Source organism: Nanorana parkeri, unplaced genomic scaffold (assembly GCF_000935625.1).
Source record: "Nanorana parkeri isolate BGI_ZX_2015 unplaced genomic scaffold, ASM93562v1 scaffold104, whole genome shotgun sequence".
NCBI classification, from domain to species: Eukaryota; Metazoa; Chordata; class Amphibia; order Anura; family Dicroglossidae; genus Nanorana; species Nanorana parkeri.
This window is the reverse complement of record NW_017306372.1, coordinates 1226480-1233976: the sequence shown is the minus strand read 5'-3', so window position 1 is coordinate 1233976 and position 7497 is coordinate 1226480. Positions and strand designations below refer to the sequence as shown.

Sequence of the window (7497 nt, the reverse complement as noted above, 5' to 3'; positions counted from 1 at the left end):
AAGATGGAGAGAATGTAGGGGCAGCCGAGTAGGAGAAGCAAATGCCTGTCTCAGGGCTCCTTCTTACTGCGGTCATGCTCCTTACATATGAAAATGCAGCTTTCCTGTTCGATGTCGTCCACATCTCTTCTCTCCCTGCTAGATTCTCGCCCCACCAACACATGCTGTCTAGGGTTCTCAGCATGTGACGTATGAAGCGGGGACCTCATCTTTTTCTTAGTTGGTGTATATCTCACACATATACACATTACTAACAGTTCTATGAATCTGTTGCAAGTTGCACCATTTGTTGCACAGACAAGAGACGGATTTCTAATGAGCGTCTACGACCCTCTTTATGAATTCCAGGACTGAGGAATAGGATTTGATGGCACACATTTCCAGTGACACTCCATGACACTGTAGACCAGCCAGTAAGCCCAGCATAAGTTCAAAATATTTACAACCATGCACGAAGCCATGCACAACTCTGCTCCCAGCTACATCACCAACCTGGTCTCCAAATTTCCCCCAAACCATCCTCTCCGCTCCTCACAAGTCCTCCTGCTCTCTAGTAGTGATGTCCATGGGCTTGCAGTGAACCAAGCTGGCTGGAGTTCATTCAAGCCTGCGACTGACCCCTACAATCAGTTGTGGCAGGGGCATTACCCGCTACTGGGAGGGGAATGCCCTTGCTGCAACTGATTGGGTCAGTCAGAGTTTTTAATGGGCTTGGGTGAACTGGGTTCACACTAAGCCCCCGCTCAAGATTAGAGATGAGGCTGGGCTTGGTGTGAACCCAGTTTGCCCAAGCCCACTGAAAACTGTCCCCTCCTCCCAATCCAATTTATGGCGTCAGTTGTGACGGGGGCATTGCGGATCCCTGTGACGTGTAGCTGTGGGGTGGGGAGTGCACATCTCCACAACTGATTGGGTGGGGCGGAGGGGGTGGCGCAGGCTTGGGTGAACTCAGGTAAACTTGGGTTAAGCTGCCTCATCGCCTCCTCCCATGCTCAATCTCTGGACTTCTCCAGAGCCTTTCCCATCCTCTGGTACTCCCTACCCCGACCTGTCCGCCTATCTCAGGGGTGGCCAAATCCAGGCCCTCCAGCTGTTGTGGAACTACAAGTCCCATGAGGCAAGACTGACAGTTACAGGCATGCCTCCCATAGGCATGTTGGGATTTGTAGTCAATGCACAGCTGGAGGGCAGGAGTTGCTCAGCCTAATGAACTGAACTATTACTTTCTCCACCACCTTTGGTGTCACTCGCCCTTCGTTTTAGACTGTAATCTCTTATGAGCAGGGCCCTTCTTGTCTCGAATTGTATTATATTGTAAAGTGCTGCATAAACTGTTGGCGCTCTATAAATCCCGTATACTAATAATAAGTATTATGTCCTGTATGTGCACAGCTTCTTTGTAACCCAGCAGTGAGCACGGCCTCCACCAACACCCGGCTCTGGTCCCGTGAATTATGAATGTGTGTCAGACCCTGGCAGAGGATGTGTGAGGAAAAAGAAAAAAAAAAAAAGTGCCTGAGTCTCCCCTCCCCCTTTGTCTCTTTTAAGACGGGCCCCTGGGCGGCCTTGCGCCGAGCGCTCGGGGTTGTGCTTTGCAGACGTTCCCTGGTTGGGGTGTGTTGTGTATTGGCAGTGGGGCGGCTCCGACTCCCTGACGCCAGTGAGACCAGATCAATCCAGGCTGCCGTGCAGGAGGAGGAGGAGGGAGCCTCTCATCCCGGGCTGCTGCTGGAGGCATGCGAGCGGCTTCTCTGCATCGCTGTACACCCCGACCCGCTGCTCGGTGACTGATCGCACGGCAGGGCAGGAGGTAAATGAGCAGGAGAGATCGGGGAGGGGGGTCCCGGTATAGGAGACACGGCTCCGCTAGGAGCTGCTCCAACTCCGCCTTCGGCCTCTGTCTCCGACTCTTGACTTTACAAAGTAGTTTTATTGGGCGGCATGGCACAGCCCGCATCCCCTCCAGATGTCCAGCATAGGTAAAGTGAGGGCTTGGCTGGGACTTGTAGTGAGCCTTTGGGAGCAGCAATCCCAGTCCAGGCTATGCTGGGTGACTCCACAGCGCTCCCCCGTATCCCGGCAATGAGTCAGCCCGGGATAGTGGGAACTTGTGCTTTGGGATCCTGGAAAGAAGATGGGAAGGGGGAGAGGTGGGGGTAGAGTGATGGCGCCTGCAGTGCACAGAAGCCCTTGTGTGTGAGGATCTCTCCCCCTGGAAGGAGCGAGCACCGTCCATTCCCACCACATTGCTACACTAGTCTGGCCTGCCTGCTGCTTCTCACTCTTTCCTCACTTCTTCTTCTGGATACAATGTTGCCATCACAGTAGAAGTTTCGAAGTGAAGTGTATCTAAACACAAAACGCATATATTGCACTTTACCAGAATGGTGTCTCACTGGCCGTCCTGCCGCTAGCTCCAAATCGCCAGCTGTGGGATCGCTAACAAGCTGTCCCTATGGATGCCCTAAACCCCTATGCTGAGGCAGCCAAATGTCAATGATGGTGATTGAGATTCGCCAATGTTGGGACCAGTGAGGAAGCAATTCCCTAGGGACTGACCTCGTCTTGGCTTTTTTATTGGCTTAATCGCCCGTGTGACATCAGCCTTGGATCTGGTGGCTGCGTTTAGTTTCCTTTTACTTTTGATTTACCTGCCAGTAACACACTTCTGTCTAAGGCTGACAACGCTCACTGTACTGTATCTATGGAGGAGCACAGTTGTCACCCTAGACTGCACTCCTAATTCGGACTACAGACGCTTCTCTATGATCCTCTCCAAAACATGGGGGGAGCTTACAGATGGTTTAGGAAGCTGGTGACGTTGTTTGAGATTTCAGTTGAGTCTGCAGGAAGTTCCAAAGACACCAGCTTTCTATTGGGATCAACTTGGGCTGTAAAGTGAAAACAAATGCATCCACCACATCGAAGTTCTGGAAAGCTGCAATATACGCCATTTTCTTTCTTGGGTTTAGAACTCCTTTAATGGGATAGACTGAGACATGCGTTTCCTTGAAGAGAGGATTGCTCCTTTTTTATTTCTTCCCCACTCACTGTTATGTCTTTGTGAAGACACCTTCCTGTCTAGTGTGAGCCGTCAGATGTCCAGTATGATGTGCCTCGGGTAGATTAGTACACTGAGAGCAGTCTGTGTTGGAATTGGCATGGCCAGTGTCTGCGGGACGGCTAGTCATCAGTAGAAGGCTACTACAGACAAAAAGGGATTGGTGCGATCGGCGAGTACGATTTTCGGGTGATTACCCTGCGTTGGAATATGACTGTCTGGGCAGATGTTAGCCTGCAGTGTGTTGCATCAGTCGGGAAGCTGCTTCAGATTGTCCCTGGAGAAATGTTTGCAAGCTTTTGGCTGCTCTGGTTACTGTGGCAATCATCGGAGGCCTTTGTGAGTTTCTTGTCATCCTGAGCTATTCACTCTCACGGGAGAGGTGCTTGAAGTCAGGATTGGGTTACTTCTGAGGGCATGGGCTGTCCTTGCCTTGCTGTCTGACCTCTTACAGTAGGTCTAAACCCTGACCAGATGATGTTTAGTGTGCTAAAGCATGCCGTATTAACAATTGCCGGTAAATGTTCTCTTTTTTTATACATCTGTGTGCTGCTGATCTCCTCCTGTCTTCCAGACACTTGTCTACATGTACTCGCCTCATTGTTGGCTACATGTGGTCAGTAAAGCGGTCCTGAGCAATTATAAATGTGGGTCGTGCCTGCCCAATGTGTGTCAGCATGGCTGCTTGTAGTCTCCACCGGGAGCACATGTGAAAGGGTGACAACACAGGATTATAATTGGGAGACAGTTGTCACGTAGCAGAAAGTGCCTGACCAAGGACTTTGTCTCTTTTGGTGAAAGCTGGAGATTTAAAGATTGTAAACAACTTTTGGAGAGTTATGAACATGTTAATGTGTTTTTTTTAGAGAGTTTTGTGATTTGGGTTTAGCACATTTACGGGAGTCCAAACATTTTGTATATTGTGACTAGCCAACCCTTAGAAGTGGTGGCTGTATGAGTTTTCTTGTTTTTTTTTTTTGGGGTGGGAGGGAGACTTTCCTTTTTATTTTCACCTGATGATTCTGCCAATAACATACTTCCTGTCCTAGGGTGACAATTAGGGATGCACAGATACCATTTTTTCAGTATAGAGTACCGGTATGTTGTTGATTCGGTACTCGCTGGTACCAATACTGGTGCTTCCGATGGCATTGAACCGGATGACATGCCGCCCGGCTTCCTGATTGCCCGGCAAGCTAGCTCCATATTTGGCAAGCTCGATTGTGATTAGCTGGAAAATCAGCTTCCCAGCCAATTGGAGGAGGCAGGTAATTACTCGCCCCCCAGCTTTCTGCCCGGGAAGCTGGCTCCATGTTCCCGTACAGCACTGGTATCACAGCATTTGGGCAAGTACTCGTACGTGCCCAAATACCCAGTATGGGCCCCCGATATTGATAATAGTATCGCTATCTGTGCATCCCTAATGACAATGCTTACTGCACTGTATCTATGGAGGAGCAGTGTGGTCATCCTAGGCTGCACTTCTGATGACTACAAACGCCTCCCCCTCCCCTAATCTTCATTAATCAGAGAGGCTTTGCTCTGTATAGCTGAAGAAGCTGATAACATTGTTTGAGATTTTTAGTTTAGAATGAGGACCCCAGATTTGTGACGTGATCAACTGGTATCTTTCTATACTTGCATAAAATATACTTGGCCTTCAAGCAGGGCTGGACAATCCCCAGAAGCCAGGCCGCCAATGCTCCTTAGGTATAGCCTGTTCCTAACTTTTAAAGGTCTTCTTTAGCTGTCATCAATCAAGCCCCCCCAAAAAAAATAATCCTGCTGTTTATACAGACTGGCTCCTGAATTCCATATTATTTCTGTCTACCTCTGCCTTAAATTATATTTCTAGGCAAAATGTTTTCCTTGCTTTTGGGTTGATTGGGAAGTTTGAACCCCCAGTTAGCTTTTGCTGCTATCTGACATTTATTCTTACTTCCTGTCCTGCGGACAACGTATTGCCAGACATAAAGTGAGGGGATCTCTCCAACAGCAACACAGACTGAAAAATGACTTTTCAGTATAATAGGGGGAAGACTACAAGTACTATCGGTTACAGATTCCATTCAAGGATCAGGTCTGGATGACATTTTCATGATTTGAATGGATCTAGTTGAATCCATGCAGGCAAGATTGAATGCTCTGACAAATGAGATGGAACGAATGTTCAAATGAAATGTGTATGCACTCTCATACATGCCTGAGCTTGGCAACGTTGGCTGTGTTCAGGCCGGCCCTTCTATCCTCACCATAACCCATTGATGGAGAACCCTAAGGCCTGGTTCACACCTGGGCGTTTTACAGCGCGTTCCTACGCTCTGTAAAACGCTCAACATGTGAAAACCAATGATTGCCTATGGGCATGGGTCCCACCTGGGTGTTTTACAGAGCGTAGGAATGCGCTGCCAAACGCCCTATGCCCAAAGAAGTACATGAGCTTCTTTGGGGCGTATTTGCCGCGCATATCCACTGGGATACAGCCAGGTAGCCCTTGGAAACGCGTTGTTGTTTACCGCGAATCGCGTTAAAAATGCGTGACAAACGCGCATATTCGATATGCCTAGGTGTGAACCCAGCCTTACTCTCTGCTCATGGGTAAGCCGTACACAGACGGCAACATTTATCAATTCTGTCCCTCAGCAAGACATGCTCCTAAATAGGAGCAGCGAGACATTCATTATCATTCTGAAGCTTCATCCATAAATTCCTCTCCAAGCTGCTCTGAAATGTGACAATAAAACCTGACCCCAAACACTTCTTAATTCTCTGTCTTACCTTCACTGGCCATTCTGTCCCAGACCAGTGAACCAATTTTGGTAAGGGTATGGGGTTTTGCATGTTGGGGATTTTAGACTATCAATGTAAGTTGGCTGCCCCAGACCAATGCCACTATGACTCTTCTCTGCCTAGGATTCCAGGTGCTGGCATGGCAAAGATTTCCCATGTAATTCTTATGGGAAGTTTATTAATTGGCGTTATTGGTTAGTTTTCCATGCTATACTACCTTATTGACAAAAGGCTACATTATTGACTATCCTAGTTCTTATATTAGACCTGGTCCAGATACTTTGAAATTGGTGCTCAGTAGGTGTTTCTTAAAGGAGAACTATGAGGCGAGTGCTTTTCACTCACCTCATAGTTCTAGCCGACCTGTGACAATGAGACTGTCACAGGTCGGCTCAGTAGATCGGGAGGTGAGCGAACACATACCAGGTTCGCTCACCTCTCGATCCTGTCACGGCTCTCTGCCGTGACAGGGGGAGGGGCTGGATTCCCCTCTCCCCGCTCCGATCTGCCAGCGCTGACTGGCGGAACGGACGGGGGAGGGGGCGGGTACAGCTGGCTCTGCTTCTAGATAGGCAGAGCCAGCTGTCACTCACGCAGCTGGGCGGATCCCGTCATCTACGTCGGGATCCGCTCCGGCGTCTCAGTATACCACGAGCTGTAGCTCGGGGTATACTGAGCTTAGGGTAACGGGAGGACGCTAGTTTGTGTCCTCCCGTTACCCTAAGGAGAACTATGGGGAAAAACACTGACCCCATAGTTCTCCTTTTAAGGTGACCCCATTGAATCCCTACCCATACTATATCTTGTACATTTACACTTGCTGAACTTGGCTTTGCTTAGCAATGACGTTGGACTCATAGCAAACTGAGAAAGTCCTTTGGCTTTTATTGGTTCCTCTTGTGGCGGCTTGTCAGAAGAGCATTTTGAAACCAATGAATGCTTCCTTGATGTATAGGTATCAGTCTGTTCATGGGTGCATTAGTACTGACTCACTCCACTTTGCCGTCTTGGGGCTTATTACTGCGACTTAAAGTGTAAATGTGTTATACATATTAATGCAGGGGTGGGCAAATTAATATGGCATTCATGAGCCAATCTGTCCAGTCCAGAAGCCAGCAGGGTTTTTTTTTGTTTTTTTTTAGGTGCTTCTTTGGGAAAACCTCAGAAGTTAGGTGCCAGCTGTCATTTTTAGGAGCATTGATCTGGCTTCTGGGATTAATGTACTGTTAAAGCGGACCTTTACACTCAAAAATCAAATTCTACCAATGCCTCCTATGTATGATGATTAATAATAACAGACATGTTGGGTGTAAAATGCTGTCATTTTGAACACTCAAGGTGCCCATACACCTTACGATAATCGTATGCGATCGACTTTTCGTACGACAATAGTACTGTACAATCGTACGACTTTTGACGGTCAAGCATGTTTGAAAACTTTGGTCAATCGTACGATGTTCGCATGGTTGGTGGCGTTTCCGTCTGTCAAAAGTCGTACGATTAACACTGCGCATGCGCAGATAAAAATAATTGCGGTCAATTACCGCAAGTCGTCCAGGTGTTTTTTTTTTTTTAACTACCGCTGATTTAACCTTTCGATAATCGGGGCAGGATCGTACGACGGTTCGATCATCGGACGAAAAGTT

The 7497-nt window shown here is 48.2% G+C and overlaps 1 protein-coding gene across 1 annotated transcript in view; it reads left to right on the top strand.

Moving 5' to 3' along the window:
- The first annotated feature begins 1539 nt into the window (after nt 1–1539).
- The window catches only part of SMAD1 (SMAD family member 1), a 69763-nt gene continuing 63805 nt past the window's right edge, over nt 1540–7497 (top strand). The window contains exon 1 of the mRNA XM_018552986.1: nt 1540–1810. The gene's annotated coding sequence lies outside the window, so the exon portion shown is untranslated. The remainder of the gene's footprint in view (nt 1811–7497) is intronic.